We start from the raw sequence: 20,216 nt of genomic DNA, 5'->3' as shown, positions 1-20,216 counted from the left end.
ATTTTATTATTTATATCCGAAGAAAATTTGTAAGGAAATTTTAATAAGTTCTGAGTCTACAAAAGTGAATTTTTAACTTAATTACTTGTAAAGAAATTGTAGTTAATTCGTGTCATATTTACTGCGACTCTATTTTTTCTTTATTTCATTGAAGTTTTATAAATTACAACAAATTTAAAATTGATTCAATTAATTTTTAAGCAATTAATTAATAAAAAAATGTTCTGAGTAAAAAGTCTAGAAAACAACTCAATTTTTGACTTAATTATTTGTAAAAAATATTAAAATTAATTGTTTTTAGATTTACACTATTTAATCCAAATTTTTCAAAAATTTCAAGGATTTGTAATCCTGTAATTAAAATTGATTTAAATTAATACTACATTGATCGAGCGATTTGATACTGGAAGTTTTTTACTTTAGAGGTTCAATTAATTAATAAAAACGACGTTTTGGTCCATATGTGATTACTTTCAGTTTTTTACATTAATTATTTTTAAATCTCTTTTTTTAAATAATTTTCAAATTTTAATAATCTACTTTGAACATGAAAATCTGGAATGAATACTATGACATTTTGTTAATACCAGTATAAGTAACTCAGTCAGCTTGTAATGGCGTTTCATTAAATTCGGGAATTTAAAGTAAAAAGTGAATCTTTGCAGTTTTAGTTGTTAAAATTGATTCAGATGCGATAGTCGAAGTTTCGACCAATTCTTTTTTTTAAATCTAAAAATGTTAATTTCGATTTTTCACCTGAAAAAATTTTAAGTTAAATTTGTCTAAAGTCTGAACTAAAAAGGAAAAATGAAATTAACATATTCGACTTTTTGGCTAATATAAGATAATTTTCAGGTTTCTAAATATTTCTTAAAAATCTTTATTAAAAGGACTTTAGATCAGAAGTAAATTTTAAATTAAATTTTATTGAGTTCTAAGTAGATGACTAGAAAAGAAAATTCTTAATTTTAGAGGTTTAATTAATTATTATAATCGACGTTTTGATTATATTTTGATCATTTCAGGTTTGTATAATGTATAATAACGAACATATAATTTTTTTAATTTTCATTAACTTTACAATTTTGACTTTAGACCTGACAAAAATTTCAGTTTTACTTTAGGGAATCCATTGTTTCTACAAATAAGTATACAGTAGTGGCCAAAAAGTAGATAGACAAAGTATTATTTTCATATAATTGTTTAAAGATTTACCCACAGGTCCCCTAGATGTTAAATTATTGTAATTTGTAAGGCGGTCTATAAAAAGATACCATCAAATTTCAGTTAAATATTTTGCTTGCTATCAGATAAAGCAATTTTATAAATATAGCTGGTCAAAAGTAGATAGACAAAAACAATTTTGGAATTATTTTTTTGTCTAGATATTTATAAATAAAATTAGTATAGTATTGCTTCTCTTTAACTCAAGGTGCAACATGCCACGCGGAATTAGATTCTCTCTTGATTTAAGACAACGCATTATTAATGCATATCGCGCGGGTGATCGTCAAATTGATATTGCTCGTAGATTTTATGTTAAAAGAAAAGGTGTTTGGGCAATTATCAAAAGATATGAAAGGACAGGATCATTAGAGCCAAAAAATAAATCTGGTCGACCAAAAAAAATGGACATTTTTAAAACAAATTAGTCAGAATAACCCTTTCATGACTTCTCGTCAAATTTAGATAGAATTACAGGCTCTAGGGATTTGTAATGTGTCCTCAAGGACTGTAAGACGTGCTTCTCAGGTTATGTAATGCATTGCATAGAGAGCATAATGGACAGGTTTATGTACAGGGATATTCTCAGAGATGTTATGTTGCCCTATGTCGAAGACAATTTACCATTGAGATTCCAATTTCAGCAAGATAATGAACCGAAGCATTCCTCCAAAATATGAATCAATTTTTCGAAGAAGAAAAAATACCAGTTTTAAAATGGCCATCCCAGTCACCCGATCTTAATCCCATCGAAAATTTATGGGAATTTGTAGATCGTGATATTAGGGATACAAACTATTCAAATAAAGGTGAATTATTCGAACGGTTGCAACACAAATGGAAAAATGTTGGTTTTAAACTCATAGACAATCTTATTGAATCAATGCCACGTAGATGTCAGGCTGTAATAGACAATAATGGGTATATTACAAAATACTAATATTGTAGATGGTTTAGTTTAGTACTTCGAAAGAAAAAAAGAGTATTGGTTATTTTTTAAATTTGTCGATCTACTTTTGTCCAGCATATATTTAGTTATTTCTTATTATTTACCAAATTAGGTGATTGTTTCTAAAGAATGTTTTATTATTTTTATACATGTTTATGTTGCCCATAATATACTTAAATATCTTTATTATAGAATTTTTATTTCCTTTGATTTTTTTAAAAAATTCATGTGTCTATTTACTTTTGGCCATTACTGTATATTTTCCCCGTTTCTTCAATAATACAATATATTTTTTAATCTCATTAAAATTTTATAAATTCGACTTTACACTAGAAAAAAAATTCTAAGTAAAAGAAGATAAATTAATTTAACAGATTCGATGTTTTTTTAAATATTTAAAAAAAAATCGGTATTAAAAAGACTAGAAAACTTTTTTATTTTAGATGTTCAATTAGTTATTCGCATCGACATTTCGACTATTTTCTGGTTATTTTCCGGTTTCTATAATAATGTATCAAAAAATTAATCTCATTTTAATCTTATTAATTCGATTTGAGACCTGAAGAAAATTTTAATTTCTGAATCAAAATACTAGAAATGTATTTTTTTTTTCGATACGTCTAAAGTAAAGGTTCAATTAATTATTATACACGATGTTTTGACCATTATGTGATTATTTTCAGATTTCTACAGTATTTTATTTTATTTTTTATTTATACATATTTTTTAGAATCACATTTAAATTCTAATAAAACGACTCCTGATCTGAAAAAAAAATTGAGTTAAATTTTAATTAGTTAACTGTGTAAAAAGACTATATACTCAATTTTTGACCCTAGAGCTTTTTTAATCCACTAAGTATTTCGACACACAGCATATTCCTATATTGGTTCCATTAGACGTCGAATACCATAATTAATTAAACCTCTAAATCTAATTGGATCTAGGTAAATAAAACATGTGGATACAACCCAATTTGTCTGAAAGAAGAAATAGTTGCATATTCAACCCAATAAATAACTTCTAGCAATTGATTTTAGAACCGTTTGATCTTCAGAACCCAGTCGCAAGGTGGTTATTTAAAACCATTTTTACAACAAAACATGTTGTTGATTTACGAAAACGGTATACGTCGTATTAGCAAATAAACGTTATGTTTTAATGAAATTTGCCGCCACGGTTCGTCGTCTACATGTCTGATGACCATATGGCGTGATCCTTCGAATGTTGGCAATCGCTGTTATAAAATACATATCAGCTGCTGAATATGATTTATTCTTTAAAAAATTTGCAACGTAAGTTTTATAGTTACCAATAAAAAAACAATTAATGCAGAAAAAAACAACGCACTATCGCATATTTTTCGTTCTGATTAAAAACAAAATAACATGACACGTCACCAGCTTAAGTTTGTTTTTCGATGAATCATTAAACTTTATCCGTGCACACAAAGACTGATTAAGACACATTCGGAAATTATTATTCTTATCGTTGATAACGTAAATGTCGGAAAGGAAATTCCAAGCCATATGATTTCACTTTTTAAGCTGTCCGCCACACTTAGTTTAATCAGCGAGATAACCAGCCAGGAATATAAATAGATGATAAGTTGTTTCCGGTAAAGAACAACCAACGAGCAAGACCTAATTGCGGCTATTTTTAAAAATACAGTCGTTAGTAAAAAGTTGAAATTTTGAACGGAATATTTAAAGGGTTTCAATTTTTAATGGATCTCTCGGTATTAAAAGATTCAACGGTTGATAAGGACTTATATTCCAGTAACATTCAAAGGAGACTTTCATTGGCAAATATTATTTTTATTATCTAAAGAGGAAACAAGGTTTTTGAAGTCATTTAATGCTGTCTTAGCCTGCGAGATCATTTTTGATAAAGGGTTCTTAGAAATCTTTTTATATGGGCCATTTTCAATAAGTCATAACTCGTTAAATATTCTGCTTTGTCTAAAATAATAACCTTGTGTCCTTTGTCATTTAACAATATCAGACCTGAAGTGTTTTTTGATTTGGTAAGATTTCTTGAAACTTGGTTGTGAATCGGTTCTCTAGCAAATTGTTTTGAAGACTGGCAAGTATTGAATTGATGATTCAGCAGTTACTATAATCTGCTCCAGGTTGTTTTTTGCAGTTTAAAACTGATGCAATGCTCATTAAAAACCTAAGAGGACTAATTTTCCACGATATGAATTGATTTTCTTCTTGTGGCTTATTCTTCGAACTCATTAATCTTTTTAGTTTTTTGTTTAGTAAAGAAAACTTGCTAATATATTTGTGGTTAATAACCTTAACCATGTTTCTTTGAAAATCACTCCATGATTGGTACTCTAAATAAGTTTGTCTAAAAGCGATTTTTTTTAAAAAGTGTGTATGCTTCTAACTCTAAAATGCCACCTTTACTATATAAATGTTTGATCTCTAAAACTTCAGGCTTTTTGGCAAAATAAGATTTATTTTTTTAAAAGATACATCACAAAACTCTGGAAATAATAAAAGGTGTTTGCAAGATTTAAGTTTTAATTATTTTTATTATCAGGATTGGGTAAACATCCAGGTAGAATTATCGACCAAAAGTATATTAAGTGCCATGTATGTTTTCAGATGAAATAATAAATGCAACTACCTAGAAGAGACTTTTTAGTTAAAAAAGGTATTTGGTGAAGGAGCCCAAATGCGTCAAAAACGAAAAACTCATTAAAAGATACATTTTAAAAATATGTATATTAACCCCTTCGCTCATGAATTTTCATTTTTTAAAAGAAAAATTTGATTTTTTGTAAATCAACTCTTTAATTTTTTTGAAAATTTTTGACGTAAACAGTTTTTTTATTTTTTTTGTTTGTTTTTAGTTTTTTTTTATGTACACATTTGTGTACATGGGTAGTCAATGGTATAAAAGATAAATTAAAACAAAAAAATACTTTGTATGATATATTGCAAAACAGTTGCTTTCTTTTGTAAGGCACAGGTGAACGTTACATTTTTGGCATAAAATTCTTGACCGTCCTTTACGGTCTGGTACTTTATACCTAGATGCAAAGTCTTTTTCATCAATGGATGGCAAATGGTCTAGTCTGTCCAAACGAACTTCGGCCACTGGTCTTATTTTTAATTTCTGCTCTTACTTTTAACGGTTTGGGCGTTGAAGGACCTGAAGTTTGGACTATCAGCTGCTGGTCACCCCCTCTTCCTAGTAGATGTTTTTCCTGCCAAGATTAAAACCTCAGCAACATCGGCTGACTCTAAAGTGAAGCAAATCTAGGACATCATTCTTAGCCACACCCAAGTTAGCAGCTTTTTCTTTATATTCCAACCAGCCGTTTACGCATGCCATATCTATGGCATGAGCAAACATTCTCAGAGTCCACTTTTTAGACCTAATAAATGTCCGATACAAGGTAATAAGGAAATCCATTTTGTCAACACCCCCCATGTTAGAGTTGTAGTTATTTATTACTTGTGGTCTTGAAACGTAAATATAGTCCTTCCCTTTTTTATCCCATCGCCGACACTGGTCTTTATCACCAACTCCCATATAATTTGATGCCATTACAACTGGCCGGTTGTCGTACCATTTTGTCATTATGACTTCCCCATCCCCGCTAATAATTTCTTCGGAACAACCTCGACCTTTTATTTTCATATCCTTATCGGACGAAAATGGCGGATTTTTAAATCTTTCAGCTCTTGCTGTGCACGTTGTATATATTTGCCTATTTCCAAGGTACTGAAGTAAGTTATAATTTGAAAAATAGTTATCAAAATATAACTGTACCCTAGGGTGTGAGATTCGTTCAGATAATTTTAGTACCACTGCAGCACCCGAACCAAATACATCAAGTTGCTGTGGGTCAAGTTCAGTAGTAGATCCTTGATATATTATAAAATCATACAAGATGCCACTGCTGCCACATAGCGCAAAAATCTTAATTCCCCATGGTTTGGGTTTGTTTTTGACGTATTGCTTGACGTTCAAACTACCTTTGAACGGCATCATTTGCTCGTCCACACACAATTTTTAATCCAATGGAAGGGAAAGGCATCTTCTCCTAATTGCATCATTTAATGGACGCACCTTCCAAAATCTGTCACTGTTGTCCGGTTTTTCGTGAATATTCACGAAGTGAATATGTTGTCGCAATTTATAAAACCTGTTAACAGTCTTATTATTGGAAATCAGTGGAATTTGTAATTTATGGTCCCAGTATAACTTAATTCTTGGGTAATGTAGATTACCCATGATGATATGTATTCCTACAAACGTTTTTAGTTCTTCAACCGTCGTAGGAGCAAAGCGGGTTTGTTGCTGAACAGCGTAAAGATTTGTATATTCCATCATGGGTTGGAAAATATCTGCAAAATAATTACAGAAAAAAAAACGCTGGGCTTCTAGCTGAACTACTGGTTCTTCTTCTCTAACGTGCCACTCTATCGGTGGAGTGATATTCTGCACATTTTTTCGCCAGAATATATCCTTTTTCTTTGAAAGACCATTGTTTTCCAAATAGTCTTCTATATTGGATTCCTTCGACTTTTGTGGAGTGTTTGCCATTATGTTGGGAACAGGTTTAGGTTCTGCTTGTTCTAGCTGCTCAGTCTCTTCACGTTGTTGAGTTACAGGTGTGCTGGGAACAGGTTCAGCCGCTTCCTGCTCATCACTCATTGCTTGTAATTCTACAAGATAAAAAGTATATATGCTACGCACATTATATAATATACTAGTTCCAAGTAATATACCTTCAGAATCAAAGTCAAAGCCATCATCTTCATTGAATTCGCCGCGTCACTGAGTCCTTCAATGTCTGATAATCCGGCTTCTATTAAATCTAATAGTTCTTTATCTGTTAGCGGGCGTTTTCGGCTTATTACAAACGAGGATTCTATAATATTTAACTATTTACTAATATAAAAAAGAAAAAAGTACGATTAAATTTACCTTGTAATTTTACTTCCCTGATTCACAGTGTACACAAATGTGTACGTGTATTCAAAGACAAAAAATGTACTTCCGCGAAAAAAACTTAATGGATCACAATACCACCTTTTATTAATTTGTTTTTATTTTTTTTACTGTTTTCACCACAAACAAAACACTACAATAATCTACCAGATAACCTTGCACGCGTTACTCAAATATTGCTCGCCAGCTGCTAAAATTACAGTAACAAACTTTTATTGAAAGCCCCTAGAGGGCGGCATCTATACTACATGTAAGATCCTAATGTACACCAATGGTGACACTATGAGCAAAACAATAAATTCCTTTCTGAATTTATATAAGGATGATGATAAATTCATTTAAACAAATGTGTACACAGTGAGCGAAAGTGTTAACAAGAAACAAGAATATGATAAGCTTCTTTTGAAAACTAAAAAAAGGCATTTGAGCAATAAAATGGCCAAATCTGATAAAAAATTTAAAACTACATTGGGCAATTGGTAATGATATCAAAGGGCACAACTGAAAGGAAATAAAGTTGACGGATATAAGTAAAGCGGCTGAAATTATATGTTTGGTCGAAGATGTTGACTTTTTTTTTCCCAGTGGCATCGTAAGTATGTACCTAAAAAATAATAATAAAAATGTCTTATTTTAATCACACACCCTGCATCAATATGTATCCAAATTAAAACTTAAGTATCTTGGGTAAGAAGGAGGATTCAATATAATTGAACAGGATTCAATAAATTTGAAACAAATAGTGTCCTAAAGGTAGTTTACTTTTAAATCGAAAAATACTAAACCGCATTAAAATGTGCGCCATAAACTATACCAAAAATGGAAAAGATCGCGCAACAAACAACCAAGATATCGAGTTGTATCCATCTTCAGTGGGACACCCTATATATAGACTGCTGCTTATAAATTGTTGGGGCATTTATACAAAATTTCATTTACAACTAATATCGCGCAATTTGAAACAAAAATGCCACTAATACTGACAGATAAAAAAGAGATTTTGACATCTTTTAAAAATAAAATTAGTAGTGGAGAGGATGAATTTTCGCATTCATTATTAAAATTGTGTTGTTGGAATTATTACACCAGTTGCTTTTAAAGCGGTATATTTCCTGAGGAATTTAAACATGGCTTTCGTGGTGGCAGTTTTAAGAAAGGTGATGCAACAAACATTGAAAATTATAGGCCAATTAGTTTCTAAAGTTTCTAAAAAGGTTATGTGTAATAGACTCATGAAACATTTGTTAAGTAACAACCTGATTAATTCAAGCCAGCATGGATACTTAAAAGGGAGATGAACCCTCACTGCAATATTTCAGTTTGCTGAGGACATATTTCGGGCTTTGTACATATATAACTGTCACTTTCTTGATCTCTCAAAGGCCTACGACACAATACATCATGATATACTAAATCAAAAATTGGAGCTTTATGGAATTCAGGATATAAATATCATATTTATTTACGGGATGTCCCCATTCTAACAAAATTACAAAATAAATTATATCCTAACCCTAAATGTATATAATTATTCTGCCATCAACAAATATATTAATAAGATATATAATGAACTTAATCTATTAAATATCCAAATTTTCTATAAATCAACAATATATCTATCTAAATGTGTATTAATATGTAGCAGCCCAAGATCCACAAATAAGATAAAACTTCCAGAAAAATTTAAGGACAAACTAAACTTGGCCAAAAAAAAATGAATACAACAATATTTAGTTTTCCCCAGTTGAGTAAAAAACAAAATAAAACAACTAAAAACATACCGTTAAGGAAAATAATCAAAATAAGATAAGTAAAAGCAATCAAATTTATTTGATCCTTAACATATAGTACTCAACAAGTAAACTCACTCAGACACCTTTAAGTTTTGAAGGCTAGGTTTTGAAATCCACTAAGTCAAAAGCCTGATTAAATCTATTTCTCAACATGTGGAGTCGATTAATTGGAGAAAATTTACCATAGTTTATATGGTGACATTCAACCAGCAAAAGGGACGTCTCTCTGAGGACTCTGGTATTGCACCTAAAGTTTATCTGCGATAACAATTCAGGGCAATCAATAACATTATTAATCAACTTCTGAAGAAATATCATATCAAACCTAGTTCGATAGTCCTCAAGAGAACTCATATTTGGCATTGACTTAAGTTCCAATAAAGACTCATCTCGTACATTTAATCACCAGGCACAGGTCCTGAGAAATTTATTTTGGACCTTATCAAGACTGTAAATATGGTTGGCATAATAAGGGGACCAGACTATGGAAAAATAAGACATGACACTATGAATAAGTGTAAGATATAAAACTCTGAAGGCAGCTACTGAAAAGTCTCGAGTATTTCTAGTTACAAAACCAAGAGTACGAAGGGCTTTATTAGACAAACTATGTATATGGGGTATGAAAGTCAGGGAACTGTCAAATAACACCCCCAAATCTTTAATTAGCGATACTCTTGAAAGTATATTACCATTTATGTGGTAGTCAAATGGGACAACTTTTCTAAATTTAGTAAAAGAAATGATAAAACACTTATCCTTATTAAGATGTAAGGCATTAGAGACAGGCCAATTATATAGAGAATCTATGTCTCATTATGTATCATCAGGCAATCAGACAAGTTTAAAAAATGTAAAAATAGCTTCAGGTCGTCTGCAAATAATAGGAATTGGCAAAATTTGATAATACTAAAAATATCGTTCATAAATAAATTAAAGAGTAGAGGCCCCAAATGTGACCCCTGAGGCACTCCTGAAGTGACCAAAATAGGAACCAAATTGTATCCTTTTATGTAGGTAACTATTTAGCCAAGAAATAAACCATTTAGGGAAACCATAGCATCTTAATTTAAAAATAAGCAATGAGTGGATGACGGTGTCAAAGGCCTTCAAGAAATCAGTATAGATGGAGTTGACCTGATGACCCTTCTCGAAAGCCCTGACAATGAAGTCATGATATAATACAAGGTTTGTAGAAGTAGATTTACCCTGCCTAAACCCATGTTGCTCGCTGATCAAGAGACCTCTACAATGCCAAGTAAGATATTTGTTCAGCATAAGCTCAAAAAGCTTAGAGATAGCAGATAACATAACAATGAGCCTGTAATTTTTTATATTATCCCTGTCACCATTTTTGAATACAGGAGTTATAAAACTGTCACTCCATTTCTCAGGGAAGATTTTTAATTTTAAAGACAAATTAAATAATGCACACTAAGGTCTAGACAAACTATAAACACATCTTTTTAGGAAATAGGTAGGAACATTATCAGGACCATAAATTAATCAGTTTGTCCTTAAGACCAAATACAGATTCAAAAACCTCAGACAGGGTGAACTGGATAAAAGGCAATTAAAGTTAGTGAGATCAACCTCATCAGAGTCATAAACACTAGAAAAATAGGTAGAAAATAAGTTTTCAATATCCTCCCCCGAATCTGCTGAAATACCATTTAAATGCATAGCAATTGGGATACCACTACTTTTATTAAGGAAGTTAATATGATTCCAAAATTGTGTGGTGTCAGATTAAATTGACTCATTTAAGGTAGCAATGTAAGATCTATAGCATTGCTCAGTATGAACTTTACATTGAGTACGTATGTTAGCAAACAGGATATAATCCTCATCTAAGTTAGTACTTTTGAATTTAGCATGAGCAGTCTTTTTTTATAAAATAAGATTCCTTAATTCTGGGGAAAACCAACGAGAAAACCTGGAAGGTTTAAATATTTTTTGGGGTACATAGAGTGAGATTGCATATAAAATTACTTCATAAAAGTTATTCACTGAATTATCGATGTCTGAATCATCAAAAATACTAATCCAGTCCACTAAAGAAAAATAATCATTCAAACTTACAAAATCAGCATTTTTAAAATCAAAATAAGTTGTACTATAATCTAACCTTTCAATCCTATCACTAATCCTAATATCACAAAATGTTGCTAAGTGGTGAAAGTTGTTTGGAAGAAGATTGTCTAAAGCTTGTTGAACAGATATTTTATGGCATTTGTCAATACTGTTAAAAATCAGATCCAAAAATACACCATGATTGTTTGGAATAATGTTAGATTGTCTCATATTAATTTGACAGGAAGAAAATAAAAAGTAGTAATAGGCTATAGAAAAGATAGGGAAAACTCAGAAGTTATAACTATACTGATTTAGGTATACCCCAAGAAGGTCCTATAGTATTTATCATGTACATCAATAACATTATAGAATTATACACATTGTATTGTAAAATAACAAATTATGCAGATGATACTAATTTATTATGAACTAGTGGGCAGTATCGATGAACTCTTAAGGTACACAAATACAACAATGACAAAATTGCATGAATGGTTTTCGAATAAGAGATTAATAGCCTTAAGACAAATATTGTGTTGTTTAAAACTAATCACTGTAGGTTAGGAAAACCTGAATCCTTAAAAATCCAAAACAAGGATATTAATCTGACCACCTGTGCTAGGTTTTTGGGGGTTCTTATTGATGACACTTTGTGTTTTGATAGGCATGTGGAGTGTGATCTTGATAAACTGAATAAAATGTGTTATTCACTAAGAATAATATGTAGGTTTTAAAACAAAGAAAACTGTATGCTCTACTGTTTTGAATTCCTTATTACATATAGAAAAATTGTCTATGGGGATTGCAGAGATATTGAGCAAATGTTTGTATCTCAAAAAAGAGCATTAAGAATAATTCTGGGTATACACAAACAATTTGCTTACTGTTTCTGCCATCTATGTACAGAAGGAGTGTGTATGTATTCTTTAGAAAGAACAATTACTTCTTTAGAGATAATATACCACAAAACGTCTATGCAACCAGAAATCTTAATTATAGCTACCCAAAACACAGATTAACTATGTATGAAAAAAGTGTGTACTACTCATGCTTCAAATTTTACAATGATAATCTTTCCTTTACCATAAAACGTATGGAAGAACTGAATTCATTTAAAAAATTGGTATTTAATTTTCTCCTAAGGATTGAACCATATGGTGTTAGTGAGAAGTTGAATAAAAGTGTGTAAGGTAGTTAAAATGATTTTGTTGTCTTTATGACTCTATTAGTTTTTATGTAACATAATTCTCTAATAAAGAATATTTATTATTATTATTAATAAATTAACTCATTTGCCTTACTGCTTGGAAAAACGAGTTTGGGATGAAACTTTTTACTGCCTAGACAATAGAGTAGTTATTTCAGTTCAGGAAAATATGGTTTTACAATATATAAAAAACGAAGTAAATTATCTGAATGAACATTACTTTTACTATAGCAAAAATTAAAATTTTAATTAAAGATTTTGCGATAAAATTGCTAATTGTCTGGAAGCAAGGGGGTATTTTGGTTTGAAAACTCTTTTAGTTCTTGGCAAAAAATATTATAAATTAAATATTACAAATTCAGCCTAGAAAAATAAAAAAACTAATATAAAGTAAGTCTGGAATAAGGTCCTTAAATATTGGCATAAAATAATAATATGTTAGAAAACATCTTTTGGTCTGGGGATAAAATTCAACTACCCAGAGAGCCAATGAGGTGACATTTTCCTTTTGGAAAATTAATATGAATTATTTTAGTCAGCCTGATGAAGTAAAAAAATATATATTTGACTTGTCTGGATGAATGTCAAAATGAATCAAGAAACCTAAAAATGTATCTCAATTGCCTGGATTAAAGTTCTTAGCATTGGGACATGAAGAACTAATATTGGAAGTTGTGATCATAAAATTGTCTGGATGAATGTGAGAATGTTATTTGCACACATGAAAAAATTATTTTTATCCACAATTTCCAAAAAACCAAAAAAGTAGCTGGACAGTTTGGAAAACATTTCTCAGTTTTGGGATAAAGCCTGAAAAACCAACGAATTATTTCACTTTCCGGGGAAAAAAACGCCTTGGAAAATAAATAAAAATAATTATTAAATTTGGAATAAAATTCGAATTATCTGGAACATCAACGAATTATTTCACTTGTGGGGAAGAAGAATCTCTTGAAAAATGAATAAGAATAATTATTCGACTGGTTGGAAAACATCTGTTGGCTTTGGAATAAAATTCTAATTGCCTTGAACATCAAGGAATTATTTCACTTTTCGGGAAGAAACATGCTTTATAAAATTAACAAAAATAATTATTCGACGCATTTATTGCTTTTGGAATAAAATTTAACGAGCGGCAAGGTATTTAACGTACCTGAAAAAGCATGTTATTTAATTTTTGGAAATTGAAAAATGATTTAATGATCTGGAAAAGTGTAAAAATTGAAAGAGAATAAAGACTAAAAAACATTTTTAGGCCATAAAGAATATTTACACTTTTCCATCTAGATCTGTTTAATTGCCTAGAAAATCAACAAATTATTTCACCAAAAAGCAAGATGGACGGTTAGTCTGTGTTTACTTTCATGCTTTAAAATGACAAGATGACAAAACGTAACAGAAAATATAAATGTAGTGCTTTAACAACAGTATAGACTACAAACTATATAAAAAAAAAACAATCAATAAGAAACAAAATCATAAACAATCGATTACTTTTATGTTTGCACTAATTTATAGACCAAGTTATATTATAATCCAAAATCCAGTAGTGCAATAAGTTTTTAATTTAAAAAAGTGGTTTTTAATTTAAAAAAGTTTTTTGCATTTGTAGGGAGCAGATTATAAATTTTAGGAGCACAGTTACTATTTATAGTTATTTTTGCAGTGTTCTATTGCTGTAATATAGCTCGGGTTTTTACAAATCAACATTACAAAGGCTTTGACATAAATTTGATTCAAAGCAACACTTTAACCTCTTTAAATATTTCTACTGTGGAAAATTTCTTTTTTTTTTCAACATTACCTTAAGTAAGTATATATTTTTGAGTGACAATAACCGGTCCAAGCATAGATTTACTAGTTAGTACATGTCCCTCCCCATATACCTTTACACAATTTTTAATATTTATTCAACAAGTGCATAATATACTGTAGTGAATAGTTTTTTTTCCATAAATTATCTGAGCAGATAAAACTGATATATTAATTTTCCTATTTTTGTTGTAACGTATTCGGCATGCTCATGCAATTTTAAATCCTCATCCAAATATACCCCTAAGTATTTAACAACTTTTTGCCTTTTTATTTTTTCAGTACATTGACATAATATGTTCTGACAATTACTGGTATGCAAAATGACTTTAGAGATATTGCTTCAAGTTCTAACATCAATTGAAAAAGACATAAATCCTGACTTTTCGGAATTTAAGGTCAGAAAATCATGCCCAAGTCTCTTCCTTAATTATGATAGCAGTATCGTCGCAAAACAAACCACATTAATGTTAGGCAACAGATTTAACAATTCGTTTATGTAAATTGAAAACAGAATTGAACCTAATATACTGTGCCCTGTGACACACCGAACTCTACCTTTCTCTATGAGCTAATTTTGCCATTTATTTTTACACTTTGGGTTCTTTCATTCAGATAACTTTTAAACAGATTATAAACAATTTCACTTATGCCCATGCTTGCCAGTCGATTCAAAAGAATTCGGTGTGTCACAGTATCAAAGGCTTTTCCTAGGTCCAAAAACACAAATGTTTAGAAACGTGCTTGTATTAAAAATTAGATGTAATTCAAATTACGAGACAGTTTTACCACTAACCAAAACTTTTTATTTTTACTCTCGACACGTGTTTCGCTAACGATGTTAGCATCTTCGGGAGAAGATTAAAACAGTTTTAAGGTTAAAACAGTTTCAGACAGTGGTAAAACTGTCTAGTAATTTGAGCGTCACACCAAAGGTTCCAACCATAGGACTATTAGATGTAATGGAGAAAGCAGATACACATGATATTTTGAAGCACCTTTGAATAGTCTGGAAAAAATATTAAAAATATTTTTGTAGCATAAGGAATCAATTGCTTGAAAAAATCATGGATGAAATCACCCAACCTCAAAGAACAAAAGGAAAGTTAAAGTGAAAAGTAAAGAAAGAATATTGTAATTAAAGAAAGAAAGAATTTTCAAATTGAATCCACATTAATACATTAGAAAAAAATATGTTTGCAGTTTAAAAAAGTTGAAAATCATGTACACTTTAATAATAATAATAAAGTTTATTTGTCATTAGTTTCAATGGAAACATCACAATTATTCAGCTAATTACGCAGCTAATTTCAAACAGGCGTAAGTTAGATTCTCTACGTTCTGGATAGAGAATCACTTGGACTATCTAAAGAAACAAAAACTGCTTACGACCAATCTCTTTAATCTTGGGATTAAATTCTAACCATTTATGAGGAATACAAGGATCTATTTCACCGGACAAAAAATATTACCACGCGCCGCCCCTGGCAATAATAAATCCTTAATATTATTTTCTTTTATTGGCCTAAAAAAAAGCCAAAAACTATAACTGATTCAATAAAATTATTAGCATAACAATCAAGAAAGGCCCCCAATCCAATAAAACCCAATATACGCCATCTCCGTAGAAAGCGTTAAGAGTTAATCTAAACTACGCACGAATATTAATATCTTCCATATATGGCCTTACCAGTTTGCAAAATAACCTACATTTTGCCTTTTCTGTCGATCGGTTCAGCCTTGTTGTAATGCTTCTTTCGTTTTTTTTTCACAACGCTTTAAGAACGGAAAACAGGTCGCGAGAGTTCGCCGTTGACATATTCGCCCAACCATTGAAAACGATAGATTTTTATTTAAAAAAAAACAACGTTATCTGCTTAACAATTTGAGTTCGTGTTGTGTGACAACAATAAGAGAGAGGTCGTTGTTCCTTTTTGCACAATCCTATTTTATTTAATACCAGAGTCTTCTTCACCTTTCTTCTTGTCTTCATTTTTTTCAATAATTCTTGCAAGTAATTCAAAATAGACATGTATGTAAGGTACCTTTAACGTTAAAAAAGGCACCCAGAAACACTTATTTTTCATACTTTCCTGAAATGCATATATCAACGACAAATACACAACAAAATAACAACGCCCCTGTTATTCTAATTTGAATTTAAATAAGATTGATGGTTACTGAAGTCACCCTCAGTTTTCTGTCAAATGCTGGAAGGGTGAATAATTTACATTTTCACTCTATATGCAATAAGTATAATGATATCTGCAGTTCTTTCTGTAAATATTTCGTGTTTTATTTTACTTTTGGAAAACAGTCACGATAAACTGCGCTTCTATCATCCAAAAGGCTTTTAGGCTGAAAGTGTGAATTAATTAAGCGATTCAAAATTTCATCACCTGAGAGCTCTGACAAGGAAAAAATCTCCAGTTTTTTTAACATAATTCGTAGTAATCTAAAAAAAAAGGATTCCTCTAAGACCATAGCTTCTACATCATTTTCCTGAATCTCTTCTAACTCTTAATTATCCTAAAAAAGTCGAAGCTTTCCCAACGAAATTCAATCCAATCAGCAACTCTGGTATGGTATCTTCAAATTTTTTTGCTGACTTTTTCGGAAATATTTATTGACATTCTCCAAGTCTTATGTCGGTCCTATCTCCATTCATGGAGTTAGCACATTGAAAGCTATTCCAAAAATACCATCTAGACCAATTATTGAGGTTATTTAGATGATTCTGGTAATAGAGCTTAATTAGGATCAAATTACAGGTTTTTCCTAACTCTCTTGAAGCTGAAGTAAAATATTGATTGATTAGCAGTTTCACACTTATGAATCTTTTTCAGTATTTAGTGGTAGGAATCAGGTTTATATCGTGTTCATTGATACTTCAAGGGTGACAAAGTTAATCCTTGTTATTAGCATAAGTATATAGCGAAAGAAATAATGTTTTTCTCTGGTATGTGTTAAGAGCTTTTATAATTTGATAATAACATTAGCGATTTTATGCTTAATTTTTTTGTGTTTGCTAATGACTGTTAAGAGTACTCTTGCTCTCTCTCTCCCCTTTTTTCAAGAGGATGTTGACGGCCGTGTTAAATTCCTTACAGTTATCTCGCAATAAGACAGCTGTCTCTTTTCTATACAAGTTGCTGGATAAACGATGATAACGCGAAATGTTAAGAGGCCTAACATCATCTAGCATATGAGTTCCTTTCATACATTCATCGGTGAACCAATATACAATAAAATTTATAAAAGATTACCCTAAAGGTATTTAACGGCTCATAGAATTTTTTGAATATTGACTCCCATCGTGACAGTTCCAAATAAAGCGCATTGTATTACTAGCACGACCATTCTGTCGGAAATATTCATTGTGTCCGTTCCACCCCTATAGGTGTAAGTTCTATTATTATTGACAGCAGTTTGCTATACCCTTGGGGTGAAATATTTTTGATGGTTTTCTCAAAATAACTTTTTATGAAATTATTTTTGGCAATTTCTTCTATTCATCCGCTTCAATCCCACTCTTCCTCAATTATGAAATGCATGACTCCGGACGAATCTGTACGATTGCTACTCTCGGCGCGTGTCGTTCAGAATATACTTGTGTCCAATACGGTGTTGCCATGTGTAAACCTGTTAGGTTTACATATGGCAGTAGTTCTTATTAATCTAAATTAATGAATTTTCTGCATTTTTTTCTTATAGTCTTTGTTGTAGCATTTTGAGTATGAGTAGTAAGTCTGATTGTCGTGATAATTGTTGTTTGTCTGTTTTTTTGATTACTACTCTTTTTTCAGTTTTTGCTAAAATTCTTCTGAGAAGAAAGTAGAAAATTATTTATTAGTGAATTGTTATTGTCCTTCGGATTTACATTTTTTATCCTTAAGGCTAATCCTCCTAAACCTAATTACTTTTATTCATTGTATCGTCAAATCCGGTGTTCACAGCCAACTGTTTATACCAACAAATCTTTATTCAAAATTCTTATTTCAGTTGGGTAATTTAAAAAAATGAACATTTCCTGGCTATAAAATCAACAATAAAATATTTTAGTTGCTGCCATATAAGTAGTTCGTCGAAAAATACTTGACCGTGTTCATTAACCGACTGAAATACCAATTAAAAATTTGCAGTCATTGACTTCTGCTTAAGAAAGACCTCTCATTTCTCTCAACACCTTATGGAATGGTCTATAGATAAAAGCAGAATGGCTTATGCATAATGTAAGACCGTCTGAAGTTTAAGTAGACACTTGATTCTATGCCTCTCATTCGCTTTAGTACTCGAATACCAAATATTTGTATGCGCATGCGGTTACTTCCGACTAATGCGTGTATTTCCGGTGAAGGAAAATTAATTTTTATTCTAAAAAGTGTCAGCGCAAATTTTTGTGAATACAATGCCAGACATTCGTAATGTCATTGTTAAATGTCTACCCTGTCGTAAAATTTGTTCGTGCTTGTAATATTAATTATCGTTTGCTTTATACATTATGGGTTTATCATTTTGAAAAGGCTTTGTTTTGAAATGCACTGTCGGTACGTCGAGAAAGAAGCAGAAAATTTTTTTTTTTAATCTTTAGGATTTGTTTCTTTAAGTGTCATTTTTCAGTCTATGAACACAGATTTGACCTTCATTTATACTTCAATTTTATCATTTGTTGAACAGGAGAAGATTCACCTTCTGGTTTCAATATAAAATAAATTGAATGATTTTTTTTGAAATTTTTAAAGTAATTTTTCTGGAGATTCTTACATCATAACCCGGTATTTTCTGATCTATTAGATCAAGTTAATGGTATTGTTAGGAAACAATCGAAAAAAAATCGTCAAAACATCCATGCCTGGACGTATCCGAAAACCATTTTGACATTCCAGCATAGGATTCAGCACTCGTCTTTATTTTAATTGGTTGTTTTGAATAAATCGCGATGACGCCAAACAATTATCTCGAGTATGGTGCCGAATCGTATAGCGGAATGTTTAGGCGGTGCTGAAACCCAGAGTGAAATGTTGCGTAATAAGGTGGATTTTGTTGCACAAAATTATTCTTTTTAAGGCTATGATTGTTTTTTTTTTAATGATTTTGTCTTGTCTGTGTATTTTATCCCAAAAAATTTAAATTAAAAAGTCAACTGTCAAGATTTTTGACTCTGTGCTTTAAAAAACGTGAAAAATAAGATTTTCAATTGTTAAAAAACCTTAAACATCAAATTTTTGTTATTTTACGAAATCTAAAACTTAAAAAATGAAATAGGGTGTTTCATAAAAAAAATATTTTTTTTTGTTTTTGTAGCATTTTTTTGTATATAAAATTTTCACCTAAGTAAAAACTAGATAACACCTCATACAACTTTTATATTGCATTTTTTTTCTGCAGGGCAACAAAAATCATAGTGTGGTCAGCACTCCACTCTGCATTTTAGCACCGCTCTCACATTGTATTTAAGGATTCAGTATCTGGGATAAATGATATGTGACATTTCGCCATACGATTCGGCACGATACTCGAGATCGTTGTTTGACGGCATTAAGATTTATTCAAATCAACCAATCAGAATAAAGACGGCTGACAAATACTGTAGTGGAATGTCTAAATGTCAAGGAGTCACTGTCAGATGAAAATACCAGATAAAGTGACATCAATTAATAATATTGCATCTAACCTCTCTGGCATAATAAATTTTCAGCACCAAGAACATGTAGCTGTACAAGATTCTTTCTTCTTCACACCTGTTACAGCCGATGAGTTACTATCATCCTTTGCTCTGGATCAAATTTTTATGAGGATTTGTCCATACTTAGCTATTGCAACTCTCCAGGCGCTCATTGAGGCAATCAATATGTCCTTACTTTCTTTTCGCAACTTTTCAGGATAAAAGCGTAATCCTAATCATAAGGCAGGCAGATTTTTTCCCATTCAAAGTTGAAAAATTGCTCAAAGTCCAGGTTATGAAATTGTTAGGACAACATGAGTGCTTTCTAAATTCGAAGAACACCTTTTTATGTCATACAAGGATTATACCTTAGTCTAAACTAAGGAAAAAAGGCATGTGAATGATCTTTCTATTCGAATAAACACATTTCTTCATTCGCTGATGATACCACTATTTAACGGATCAGGGTTTGTGCAGATGGATCTAAATTCCGTCAATAACTGGTACATTGTTAGG

At 30.9% G+C, this 20,216-nt stretch overlaps 1 protein-coding gene and 1 long non-coding RNA gene across 5 annotated transcripts in view; one reads left to right on the top strand and one right to left on the bottom strand.

The window, feature by feature from the left end:
* The window catches only part of LOC126748109 (thymosin beta), a 47,106-nt gene that overhangs the window by 8,630 nt on the left and 18,260 nt on the right, over positions 1-20,216 (top strand). The gene's annotated exons all lie outside the window — the stretch shown is intronic.
* Positions 6,535-7,273, bottom strand: LOC126748110 (uncharacterized). The gene is made up of 3 exons (XR_007664634.1): positions 7,124-7,273; positions 6,925-7,067; positions 6,535-6,861 (listed from the first exon to the last, which is right to left on the bottom strand). It is a non-coding gene; the product is annotated as an uncharacterized LOC126748110 (long non-coding RNA).

The sequence above is a fragment of the Anthonomus grandis genome, chromosome 22 (genome assembly GCF_022605725.1).
Source record: "Anthonomus grandis grandis chromosome 22, icAntGran1.3, whole genome shotgun sequence".
NCBI classification, from domain to species: Eukaryota; Metazoa; Arthropoda; class Insecta; order Coleoptera; family Curculionidae; genus Anthonomus; species Anthonomus grandis.
This window is presented reverse-complemented; position numbering and strand designations above follow the sequence as displayed.